The 12,396-nt window shown below is 32.3% G+C and overlaps 2 long non-coding RNA genes across 2 annotated transcripts; both read left to right on the forward strand.

Moving 5' to 3' along the window:
- The first annotated feature begins 7,998 nt into the window (after window positions 1-7,998).
- LOC139858411 (uncharacterized) lies at window positions 7,999-9,054 on the forward strand. Its single transcript, XR_011762941.1, has 3 exons — window positions 7,999-8,088; window positions 8,744-8,813; window positions 8,914-9,054. It is a non-coding gene; the product is annotated as an uncharacterized lncRNA (long non-coding RNA).
- Window positions 9,055-10,429: 1,375 nt separating this feature from the next.
- LOC139858410 (uncharacterized) lies at window positions 10,430-12,117 on the forward strand. Its single transcript, XR_011762940.1, has 4 exons — window positions 10,430-10,533; window positions 10,600-10,786; window positions 10,869-10,998; window positions 11,760-12,117. It is a non-coding gene; the product is annotated as an uncharacterized lncRNA (long non-coding RNA).
- The last annotated feature ends 279 nt before the right edge of the window (window positions 12,118-12,396 follow it).

Below are 12,396 nucleotides of genomic sequence, written 5' to 3' on the forward strand. Positions count from 1 at the left end.
TTCGTAAATCCGAGGACAACTCTGCACTTGTTCAGTGCCGTCATATGCATATTTACTACAAACTATCGTATCGTGAGTTTCATTTGCTCCCTTTTTATATATATTTTTGGGCTGAGAATACATGCGCAACTTTTATAACTATTTTACGTTTAGACACAAGTACTCAATTATTATTTATGCTGAATACGTGCTTTGTCATGCTAAATTCCTGCCGTAATATCGTTAATTGCTTGGTGAATGCAAACTTAGTTATTATGAATAGCTCTATTGAGAGTAACGTCTGTGTCCATTTGACCGTTGGTCTTGGATACATAATAATGATTCAAACTAACACTGACTGTTCAAGGTGTCTCCGGGTAAAATTCTGTTTAGTCGCGATATTACAAACTGCAGCAACTCTTTTTAGATTGATATGATGGGTATCAATCAACTTTAAACTAAATCTTGTGGTCTATATCTATTACTGAAATCATTTTTTTATGACAAACCTATGAACTCACTCAACCTCGTGTTGACTTTTTAAGCATGTTTATTCCCATGTACTTAAATATTGCTTCTGCTGTATATCTGCTGCTTTGATGATGATTTCTTGCCATGCTTGGAGTCTTCATACATTACTTACTAATTCATTTAAAAACATTTAATGCTCTAAATACAATGTAATTTTTTTTATCTTCCGCTGCAAAACTCAATAAAACGTCTCATATAGAGTCATTTTCGTTTATACAACTGTGATTTGATATAATTAGTCACAAATACCCCAGGCCCTATTTGGGGGTGTGACAACCACAAAAATATTAACCATTATTATAAATGGAACTTAATTTGTAAAGTTTCAATTAAACATAGATCTTGACAATTTTATATGTGTATAGGTTTATTTGATTAACTTCAAAAATACCATTTAGCAATTACTCCGTAAATAATAGTGTAAATAGTAATTGTGAAGGTTTAAATGATATAATTATAATTTATCGTCGATCATGGCTTCATTATATGCCATGATTATAAGCAAAATTTGGCTCTCCATCTAAATATATACATTTTGATTTGTTTAAATCACCAAAAAGTCTAAAAATGCATATTAGATGCATATAAATAAATGATTTATGAATATTCACATTGTAATATATTTTACAAGTTTTATTTTCAGTAACAGTTTAAATTGTTTGAGTTAATGCTACATATATACGTAGACATGTTGACATGTAAATGTATATATTTACATTTATACATATTTATATATCTATATATGCATTTCGGTTAATAATAAATATATTCATAAATAAAACTTCGTAAATTGTAATTCACATTCGATCTACTAGTTATCATAAACTGTAATAATATCTATACATGTATTTTGTGGGCATATTGGTTGATTAGTTACCTATATACTAAAAATAACGTCAGTTCATAACTAATTTTTTTTTATATATAAAAAAGGTAAGTTTTAGTGTTTAAATTAAAGTATATATTTTGTGTTTAAAATTGAATGATAAAATGGCTCGGTGCTATATTCTCCCGTTCTAGTAGACTCAAGTTCAATTCTTGAAGTCATCATTTATTGTTTCTTTTTATCTAATTTTTTTCTTAAAACTTTTGTTTTTCCTTTTTTTCTTTTAATTAAACTATTTTATTTTTGCTTTTAAAATTTAATAAAAATTCATCTTCTCATTTTTTTTTTCCTTTAAACCTTTTTACTTTTAATTATACTGTATTATATCTGTATGAATAACAATATTTTCTATAAAAAACACAAATGATGTTCTTTTACGATCCGATCAATTAATATTTGTATTAACAATTGTTTCTATACACATTTTAAAATAATCTACGTATTGTAGAACGTTAACTTTTATATCAGTCTCTTATATGTGTACTGTAATTGTAAATTATCAAAGTAATGTTTGGTATTTTTATTCAAAACGATTAATCTCTCATTACTTTTTGTTCTAATTTTTTCTTCTCTCAGCGCTACTGTTTATTTTTAATATATCAATTTTTCTATTTTAATATTGATTTCTACTTTTTACGTATTCTAAGATTAATTATGTACTTTCAAATACAATTTTTGTTGAGACTAAACTTACATATCAAATAGTTCGTAAAATCACCTTAACACAACGAAGAAGGGGTCCGCAACAACACGCAACGAGAAATTGTAATGTGGTCCAGTGGTTGATGGCCTGTCTCTTTTAGGGGAGGTCAGAAGTTCGACCCCCGTTGGCTACATATTAATCACACAATTTCATCCTTGTTATGAAGTACCCACCCATGATACCTTTCACATATCGTTTGGGGGGGGGGGGGTGAAATGTCCCGTTCTTATTGATTAAAAACGTTCCATATTAATTGATTTCGTTGCGAGGTTTTGACCTCTATATGATACGTTTTTTAAAGACTGCATTCATTTTAAAACAAACCATAACCTTTATTTCATCAATAAAGGTTTAAAAAGCTTTACGTAGATTATCAAATAATGATAATCTAAAATATCCTGTTTACACACGACCATTACATAATGGTTTACAATACAAATATGTTACAACGAAATAAGTTTCTTGAATGCAGTTTTTACACAATATCATACAAGCATGGACTCCAAATCTCGTCCTTATTTAAGTATGCGACAGCGGAAGCTCTTAATAATCACCTGAGAATAAACATGCTTAAAACGTCAACAAAAATGTTGGTGAGTTATAGGTTTAACCTATATATTATCAAATCATAATAATAGACCACAAGATTTCATATTTCAATACGCATCCCATACATAGAGATAAAAATCATTCATATGGTGAACACCTGGTAACCGACATTAACAAGATGCATATTTAAGAATATCCCCATCATTCCGGGACACCCTTCGGATATGATATAAATTTTGAAGTACTAAAGCATCCGGTACTTTGGATGGGGTTTGTTAGGCCCAATAGATCTATCTTTAGGATTCGCGTCAATTAGGGTGTCTGTTCCCTAATTCTTAGATTACCAGACTTAATAAAAAGGGGCATATTCGATTTCGATAATTCAACCATAGAATGTAGTTTCACGTACTTGTGTCTATTTTGTAAATCATTTATAAAACCTGCATGTATTCTCATCCCAAAAATATTAGATTTTAAAAGTGGGACTATAACTCACTTTCACAGATTTTTACTTTCGTCGGGAAGTAAGACTTGACCACTGGTTGATTCACGAACCTATCACAATATATACATATATATCAAAGTATGTTCAAAATATATTTACAACACTTTTAATACATTTTGATGTTTTAAGTTTATTAAGTTAGCTGTCCTCGTTAGTAACCTACAACTAGTTGTCCACAGTTAGATGTACAGAAATAAATCGATAAATATTATCTTGAATCAATCCACAACCCAGTGTATACGTATCTCAGTATTGATCACAACTCAAACTATATATATATTTTGGAATCAACCTCAACCCTGTATAGCTAACTCCAACATTCACATATAGAGTGTCTATGGTTGTTCCGCAATATATATATAGATGGGTCGACATGATAGGTCGAAACATTGTATACGTGTCTATGGTATCTCAAGATTACATAATATAAAATATAAGTTGATTAGGTTATGGTTAGAATAGATTTATTACTAACTTTCACGTAGGTAAAATGAGTAGTTTTTATCAATCTTGTTTTACTCGCCATTTCTTCATTTCTAATCCGTTTTGAGTGATTCCAGTGGCCACGGTTTCGTATTGAACTTAAATTTATGAATCTAAATAGAAAAAGTATAAGTTTATAGTCGGAAATACAAGTTACAAGTCATTTTTGAAAGAGGTAGTCATTTCCGTCGAAAGAACGACATCTTGATGACCATTTTGAAAAACATACTTTCACTTTGAGTTTAACCATGATTTTTGGATATAGTTTCATGTTCATAAGAAAAATCATTTTTCCAGAAGTATAGCTTTTAAATCAAAGTTCTTCTTAGCTTTTAATTATCCCAACCAAAACAGCCACCGGTTTTACTACGACGGCGTATATCCAGTTTTATGGTGTTTATCGTGTTTCCGGGTTTTAAATTATTAAGTTAGCATATCATATAGATATAGAACATGTATTTAGTTGATTTTAAAAGTCTAGTTATAAGGATTAACTTTATTTGCGAACAAGTTTAGAATTAACTAAACTATGTTCTAGTGATTACAAGTTTATAACGTTGAATAAGACAGCTTTTTATGTATGAATCGAATGATGTTATGAACATCATTACTACCTCAAGTTCCTTGGATAAACCTACTGGAAATGAGAAAAATGGATCTAGCTTCAAAGGATCCTTGGATGGCTTGAAAGTTCTTGAAGCAGAATCATGACACGAAAACAATTTCAAGTAAGATTTCCACTCGAAATAAGATTGTTATAGTTATAGAAATTGAATTAAAGTTTGAATATGATTATTACCTTGTATTAGAAATATAACCTACTGTAAGTAACAAAAGTTTCTTGATCTTGGATGATTACTTAGAATGGATTTAGAAAACTTGGAAGTAAACTTGCAATCTTGGAAGTATTCTTGATTTTATGAAACTAGAACTTTTGGAATTTATGAAGAACACTTAGAACTTGAAGATAGAACTTGAGAGAGATCAATTAGATGAAGAAAATTGAAGAATGAAAGTGTTTGTAGGTGTTTTTGGTCGTTGGTGTATGGATTAGATATAAAGGATATGTAATTTTGTTTTCATGTAAATAAGTCATGAATGATTACTCATATTTTTGTAATTTTATGAGATATTTCATGCTAGTTGCCAAATGATGGTTCCCACATGTGTTAGGTGACTCACATGGGCTGCTAAGAGCTGATCATTGGAGTGTATATACCAATAGTACATACATCTAAAAGCTGTGTATTGTACGAGTACGAATACGGGTGCATACGAGTAGAATTGTTGATGAAACTGAGCGAGGATGTAATTGTAAGAATTTTTGTTAAGTAGAAGTATTTTGATAAGTGTCTTGAAGTCTTTCAAAAGTGTATGAATACATATTAAAACACTACATGTAAATACATTTTAACTGAGTCGTTAAGTCATCGTTAGTCGTTACATGTAAGTGTTGTTTTGAAACGTTTAGGTTAACGATCTTGTTAAATGTTGTTAACCCAATGTTTATAATATCAAATGAGATTTTAAATTATTATATTATCATGATATTATGATGTATGAATATCTCTTAATATGATATATATACATTAAATGTCGTTACAACGATAATCGTTACATATATGTCTCGTTTCAAAATCATTAAGTTAGTAGTCTTGTTTTTATATATGTAGTTCATTGTTAATATACTTAATGATATGTTTACTTATCATAATATCATGTTAACTATATATGTATCCATATATATGTCATCATATAGTTTTTACAAGTTTTAACGTTCGTGAATCACCGGTCAACTTGGGTGGTCAATTGTCTATATGAAACCTATTTCAATTAATCAAGTCTTAACAAGTTTGATTGCTTAACATGTTGGAAACACTTAATCATGTAAATAAAAATTTCATTTAATATATATATAAACATGGAAAAGTTCGGGTCACTACAGGGGGGGTAAAGAGGAGGGGGATTTTACTTGGTCGTGCCCTTGGATCGGTTTCAAGGTTTCCTCCCGAACAACGATGGAGGTGGGGTTATTATCGCTGCATCGGCATAGTTAAAACGGGAGATGATCGGAACAGATGATTTAGTCCCCATTGGATGATCCCAATCGCTATTAAAAAAAACAACTCGCGACGAACCCCTAACTTCATTCATTATTAAGTTTGAAATTTTAAAGACAAAATTACTCCCGTCGTCCTTGAACTTATATCGAAATCACTGACGTCGTCCTTAAACTTTTTTTTTTGCTCACGTCGTCACTGAACTTTCAAAAAATAACGCGCGACGTCCTTCTGTCTACTTCCGTCTATTATTTCCGTTAAAGTCATCCCATGTGCTAGGCACATGAGGGTATTTTCGTCTTTTTATTCTTGTTAACCCCTTTATTCCCTTTTCCACTTTTAATTATCAGATTAGTTTCATTTAAAAAAAAATAAAAATAATAATAATACAAAATTCACAAAATAAATATATCTTCCCACTGTTATTGTACGTTCATATACATCATAATCTCAAATTCGATTTCTTCATCTGGTGTTTCTAAACGATATCTGAGCACAAAAACGTGATCTTCAACATCAAACTAACATTCGATCATCATCAGATGCGATTAACAACAACGAATTCGTTGAGATTTGTTCCGTGTTCATCATAAACCGAAAACGTTCAACTTTTTGGTGATCCGAACAATATAGCAACTCTCAGATCGATTCGGGCACATATTTGGATTCCTTGATGTTTGTTTGTACTATAGAAACCTTCAAATCTCATTGAAATTTAACAAAAAATTCCAGATCTGACAGTCAAAGTTCGAAGGTCCTCGGTCAACGTTTTAATTCAATTGATTTGGTGTTTTTCAGATGATGTTGATGATTGACGAATGCTCAGTGGTGATATTACAACGTTTTTCATGTGGAAACCGTAACCTGAAAGTGTTCGAATTTCAAAATCCGATTTCATGTTCATATGAATATTACGTTCCTGTTCTTCGAATGGATTTTGGTGGCTGTGTCATTATTAACCCCGTCGAACGATCGTGACCTTCATTTGGGGTTTGATTTTGATGTAGTTTCAGATTACGGAAGTCAGATCCGATTTGTTTTGATGTAGTTTCAGATCTTAAAATTGTTTGGTGTTGAATTTTGGGTTACGAATTCATTTTTGTTTAATTTGTGTTTGAGATATTACGATTCCGGCCTGTTTCAATTTTTGTACGATTTTCTCTCTCTTTAATTATAAGAATTATCCTCCATTTACTTATTATACTGTTGCCAATTGTTTATCCCCTTGATTTATATTTGATTTTATATTTTAGTTTGGATTTGAATTTGTTAAGATACTAGCATTTATAATTTTGTAATGAAAAACATGAGAATGTTGGGTGAAGAAGAAAATAGGGTTTGTGAAAAATTGGGGAGAAGATGAAGATTAGGGAAGAAAACAAAATTACGCCGGTCGTCCTTAAGAGATAAAATGACAGAAATGCCCTCACATGTTTGGCACATGCTTTAGGTTAACAGAGGAAAGAGACGGAAACTAAACAGAAGGACGACGAACGTTATTTTTTGAAAGTTCAGTGACGATGTGAGCAAAAAAAAAGTTTAAGAACGACGTCAGTGATTTCAATATAAGTTCAAGGACGACGGGAGTAATTTTTTCAATTTTAAATGTATGAAGTTGCTGTATTAAATTTTTTATTTTTTTTATGGAAGGAACATATTAACAAATGTATGAAAGTCAAATCGAAGGATATAGACCTCATCCGTACAAGCCCAAAAGCTAATAACAACAAACCCGGTCCATATAAAACGTGTACCCCGTATATACACTATCACTCACCGTATATCCACCACCAGATAAATTAAAATCTTTAAATTGAAATTCAGAAATTAAAAAATGGAGCTAGGGCTTTTCAGTGATCCGTACACTTGTCCCCTTCTCATTTCTCCGGCAATCTCCCAATTTTAAACCACCACTCTCCTCCGCCGTACCACCACTCTCCTCCGCCACCTCCGTTAACAACTAGGTTTCCTTCTCTATCTAATTTTCTTTATCTGTAACTGCAAAATTTTATGTAATTGTGTAATTTTGTGCAAAATTCAGTAACGAAATTGTGAGCTCTGATGGTAAGGACTGTGACAAATCATCATCATCATCTTCATGATGAAGATGAAGATTATGAGGATTTTATCTCCAGAACAACTGATGGATCCTCACACAAAGGTCTCTTCTTTCTCCTGTATATATGCACCTATAATATATATATATACGGAGTAATTAATAATTGTATATTGTATATATAGATATAGATAGATGTATGTATGCATGCAAAATTTCGGAATTGAGGTTAATTTAATTGAATGTAGAGGGAAGGAGTAATGATCTGAAAGCTACTTCTCATCGTTCCAAACATTCTGAGACAGAGCAGCGGAGACGGAGCAAAATTAATGAAAGGCATGCATGTTTCTATTTATTCATTTTACTTTTATAAGTTTATATAGATTATAGAATATTGAATATAATATATGATTGTATTGCTAATTGATTCAAAGTAGTGGCGGACACAGGAATTTTTTTTTCATCAGGGACGAATTTTTTTTATAAGCGTAGCTAACTTTTTTTTTTTGGGGCAAAATATGGAGGTTTTGGGGCAAAATTTGGAGGTTTTGGGGGAAAAAAAATCCACCGGGGGCAAAATTGAAAAATTCAAAATTTTTGCACTTAAAATTGAAAATTCACTGGGGGAGAGGTGTCCCCTCTTGTCCCTTCTAATTTTCGCCCCTGCTTCAAAGTAATGGTTATATAAGTTAGGGTTACTTAAAGTTTGCTTAGGTTGTCCTATTGAATATTGATGATTGGGATTGTACAAATTGTTTTCGAGATGATTGTGAGATGTTCAACCAAGTTCCTTTTTTTTTCTTTCATAATTGTTGTTTGTCTATGGCGTGGGTTTTTCGTAACCAACTTTGACACTTTTGCTATGGGGATTAAGGAAATTGTACTTGAAACTTTGATGCATTTCCTTCATTGTGATGCAAATTATTGTAGAACGAACTATTATGTACCTTGTTGTTATAGAAAGATGATTGTTTTGAAAAACAAAATGCAGATTTCAGATTCTGAGTGATCTAATTCCTCAAAATGATCAGAAGAGAGACAGAGCTTCATTTTTATTAGAGGTTTGTACCTTACTGTTCTATATTACTCCGTAGTATATTACCTCTATTGTATTTCATTGGTGCTTGAACATGACTTTGGAAGTGTTTATGGTGAACTCAGGTGATACAGTATATCCAGTTTTTAAAAGAAAAGTTACAGGTTTATGAAGGGACACATCAAGGTTGGAGTCCAGAGCCCACAAAATTGATGCCATGGGTATTTTATTTCTTTACTTGTGTGGTTACCAATAGAATTTATAATTTTTGTATGATTTCGATGCTCTTGATAGTGGGTAAGGTAACTCTTTTTTTGAACTTCATTGGCAATTAGTGGTGGCCTTGTTTTCACAACTCTAATTACCAATTTTTGCTTCATAGTAGTTTCATTAGATGATGTATCTGATTGTTTCTCATTGTTGTGTTTAGAAAGGATCAATGTGCATCTTTTTTTTTTTTTTTTTTTTGAAAGGCAAGCCCCCCAAAGTGTAGCTAGTGGGGATCAATGTGCATCTTAATTAGGGGACTAGTTTTGTATTCATCAATACAAGATAGGAGTATGAAATGACATTGTAAATATGGAGTTATGGTCTTAATAATGTCTTGTAACTTGAAATTCTAGTCTTGTTTTGCATGTTTAGTCAGACATAGTACAATTGTTGTTGTATGAATCATCTTTGTACATGGTGACTGTGAAGCAGAGTTTCTTGTTTTGACCTATCAGGCTATCCCTTACATATCATTGGTCTCTTTAAACCTGAATTATTAAGGATTATCATTTACTTGTGTTTCAAAAGAGTATATATACCTATAGAGATAATTATATCTAGCGAGCTATGAAATCCGGCTAGCAGACTTCTGTGGTTCGTAATTGGTGGTCGGAATCCAGGTTTTGGTATTTCATTCAAATATTGTTCAGGCTAGAATTTTACTTGGTTGTTTAATGCACAAATTTGTGTTGCATTTAAGTTAAATTAGTGTTAGGTTGACTCTTTATCATAATTTTCTCTACAATTGCTTTATATAGCAAAAAAAAGTAGTGATGGCATATGCTATTAAATATTGTGCATTCAAATGATTAAATTAAGAGACAAACTGAATTTCACATTGTGAATTTTTGTTCATGACATATAGTTTTAGTCTGCTAACTGTCATAAGATGACCATGTATAAGTAATTGCATACCAACTGCAAGCTGTAAACTACCTATTAACATAATGCAATTTGTGTGTTCAATACACATTCATAAAAAACGAGGCATAGTATCGTCTGTATATATCTATGGCCCTAGATAGCTAACCACGTAACCCATGGAATGAAAGAAAAAACTAAGAAAATATAGCTAAATGGAGCTATAAAGTGTTTCATGAGTTCCAGTAAGTGGTATAACTTATAAAGAATCTGATAAAGCCTTTAATGATTTAAGTTACTCACGGCCGACTTAGAAGTCGTTCTTCCCAAACAGATCGCCAGTTTATGTATTATGACTTTGGGAGTTGAAATTCATTACTTTACAAGTCCAAAACTGTCATGAAACTTTATATTAAGTTTAAAGCTGGAAGTAATAGGTGTTTTAAGAGTTCATCATACACATGTTACTACAATGTACCTGTGTAATATCATTATTTCAAGCAGACAAGATATTGATTTCTACCTTCTTTTTGTTTTCAAACAGAGACAAAGTTCTGGTCTGGATAACCTTACTGATCAACCACAAGCTATAAACAATGGTTCCGTTGATGATGGTAATATTGTTATCACTCGACCTCTGTTTTCAAACTTGAGTAAATTTAATGCCTTTAAAACAACAGATCATGATGCTAATCAAGCAGTATCTGTCGACTTTCCATTACCCCAACATACATTCGAGGATGCGCCTTCCAACACGCATCAAAGTTCGTTTCCTGATGTTGAGCTCTTGTCTTCGCATTCACAACCACATGCTTGGAATTCAAGTGAGGTGGAAGTGGCTAGTATCTCAAATGCTTATTCAAGAGGGTGAGCATCTGCTTTATATTTAAGTCGTTACCCATTATCTGTATGTCAGTTATAAAAATAGAGTTGACTTGGTGTTCAACAGGCTGTTGAATAATCTCGCCCGGGAACTGGGTTCATCTGGAGTTTATTTATCACAAGCCAGTATTTCTGTGCAATTTGATATCAAGAGAGGGACAAATAGTAATGCAGCTTCAACTTCAAGTGGGATCAAGGTCAATGAAATATCTTCTTTTTTTTTTCTTTTCTTTTGCAGTCGTATCTTTTCTATATAGCATTGCCTATCAAGTTGACCATTAGTTATGTATTAACATCATACTATTAAAAGCTAATTCATATGAGGCCATGTCGAATCACTTACTCATATAGAATAACATAGTATTTTTTGAAAAGGACCATACTCTAAAAAAATTCATTCCAACCAAATACTCTATAGTTGAATTTTTGGAGTATGGTGCATAGTGATACTCTATTTGGTGTAAACTTGCCAATACTTCAAAAATAGAGTACATTTTTTTTATAATATAGATGGATTTTTTTTTTTTTAAACTCCAAATATAGAGTAAAATGAGTTTTAGTGTATCACTTGGACATGGCCCGAGCTTCACATTCAACTGCTTACTATTGCTGTTGTTAAAATTGATCTTGAGCCTATTTGGTTGATCTTGATAGTTAAAACCTAAAATCAAGCCTTTTTGTTCACTTTTACTCCATACGTATTTTGTATCAAACACAAAAAGTTACGATCTTTTTGTTAGTGTTTAAAGTATTTGAGCGTATTTGGCTGTTAGCATATGGTACTTTTCCGAGAAACATTTTCGCCTGAACAAAAACAATCAGATTTATGCTCTGATCTTAGGGGATGGGCTAGGGAACATGACTCTAATTATGTGTACAATCTTAAGTCACATTAAAAAAAAATTGTTCTAACCTTTAATATTTTTCGTTACACGTTTGTTAACACATGGTTGTTCAGGATAAGAATGTTTTATCTACTGGCTATCAAGCAAGGACAACTTGTGGGGTTAGGAAAGGGGATGATGACATCTGCAATCAAGCGAACAAGAGGCCGAGGAATGAAGATAACCAGTAAATTACTCCTCCTCCATGATTATGTTGTTAAGTTTATCCTTTAGGAATTATGGAAGGCACTTTCATTGTACATTTCCATATTATTATTTTAGAAAATGGCTTAAATGTTTTTGAAGAGGAGTTGTCTATTTAATTTATTAGTCATAGTCTGCCATCTCCAACTAGAGAAGCTGCTGTTTTCTTTTGTTTCCCTTATTAATGAATCATCAGCAGTTAAAAAAAAAATTCCAACCTTTAATGGATTTTGTTGTGTTCCTTAACATTAAGCTAGTTACATGTAATGATAAAGCCGGTTAATTAACCTTGTGTTGTAGCTCATGTGGTAGTGACCTGTCGAGAGGTCAGGAATTCGACTCCCGTGGGGTGCACTTGCCCCTTTACCCTTGAATTTCACACAAGGGTGCCTTCAGCACATCGCGTTGCGGGGGCAGTGGGGGAGGGGATATTTACCGCCCATGCCCTCGGATTGGGCCATGTTTTCTTCTGGGGAGCAGTTGGTCGCGGGTTATGCAACTTCCGGA

This window comes from Rutidosis leptorrhynchoides, chromosome 7 (assembly GCF_046630445.1).
Source record: "Rutidosis leptorrhynchoides isolate AG116_Rl617_1_P2 chromosome 7, CSIRO_AGI_Rlap_v1, whole genome shotgun sequence".
Taxonomy (NCBI): domain Eukaryota; kingdom Viridiplantae; phylum Streptophyta; class Magnoliopsida; order Asterales; family Asteraceae; genus Rutidosis; species Rutidosis leptorrhynchoides.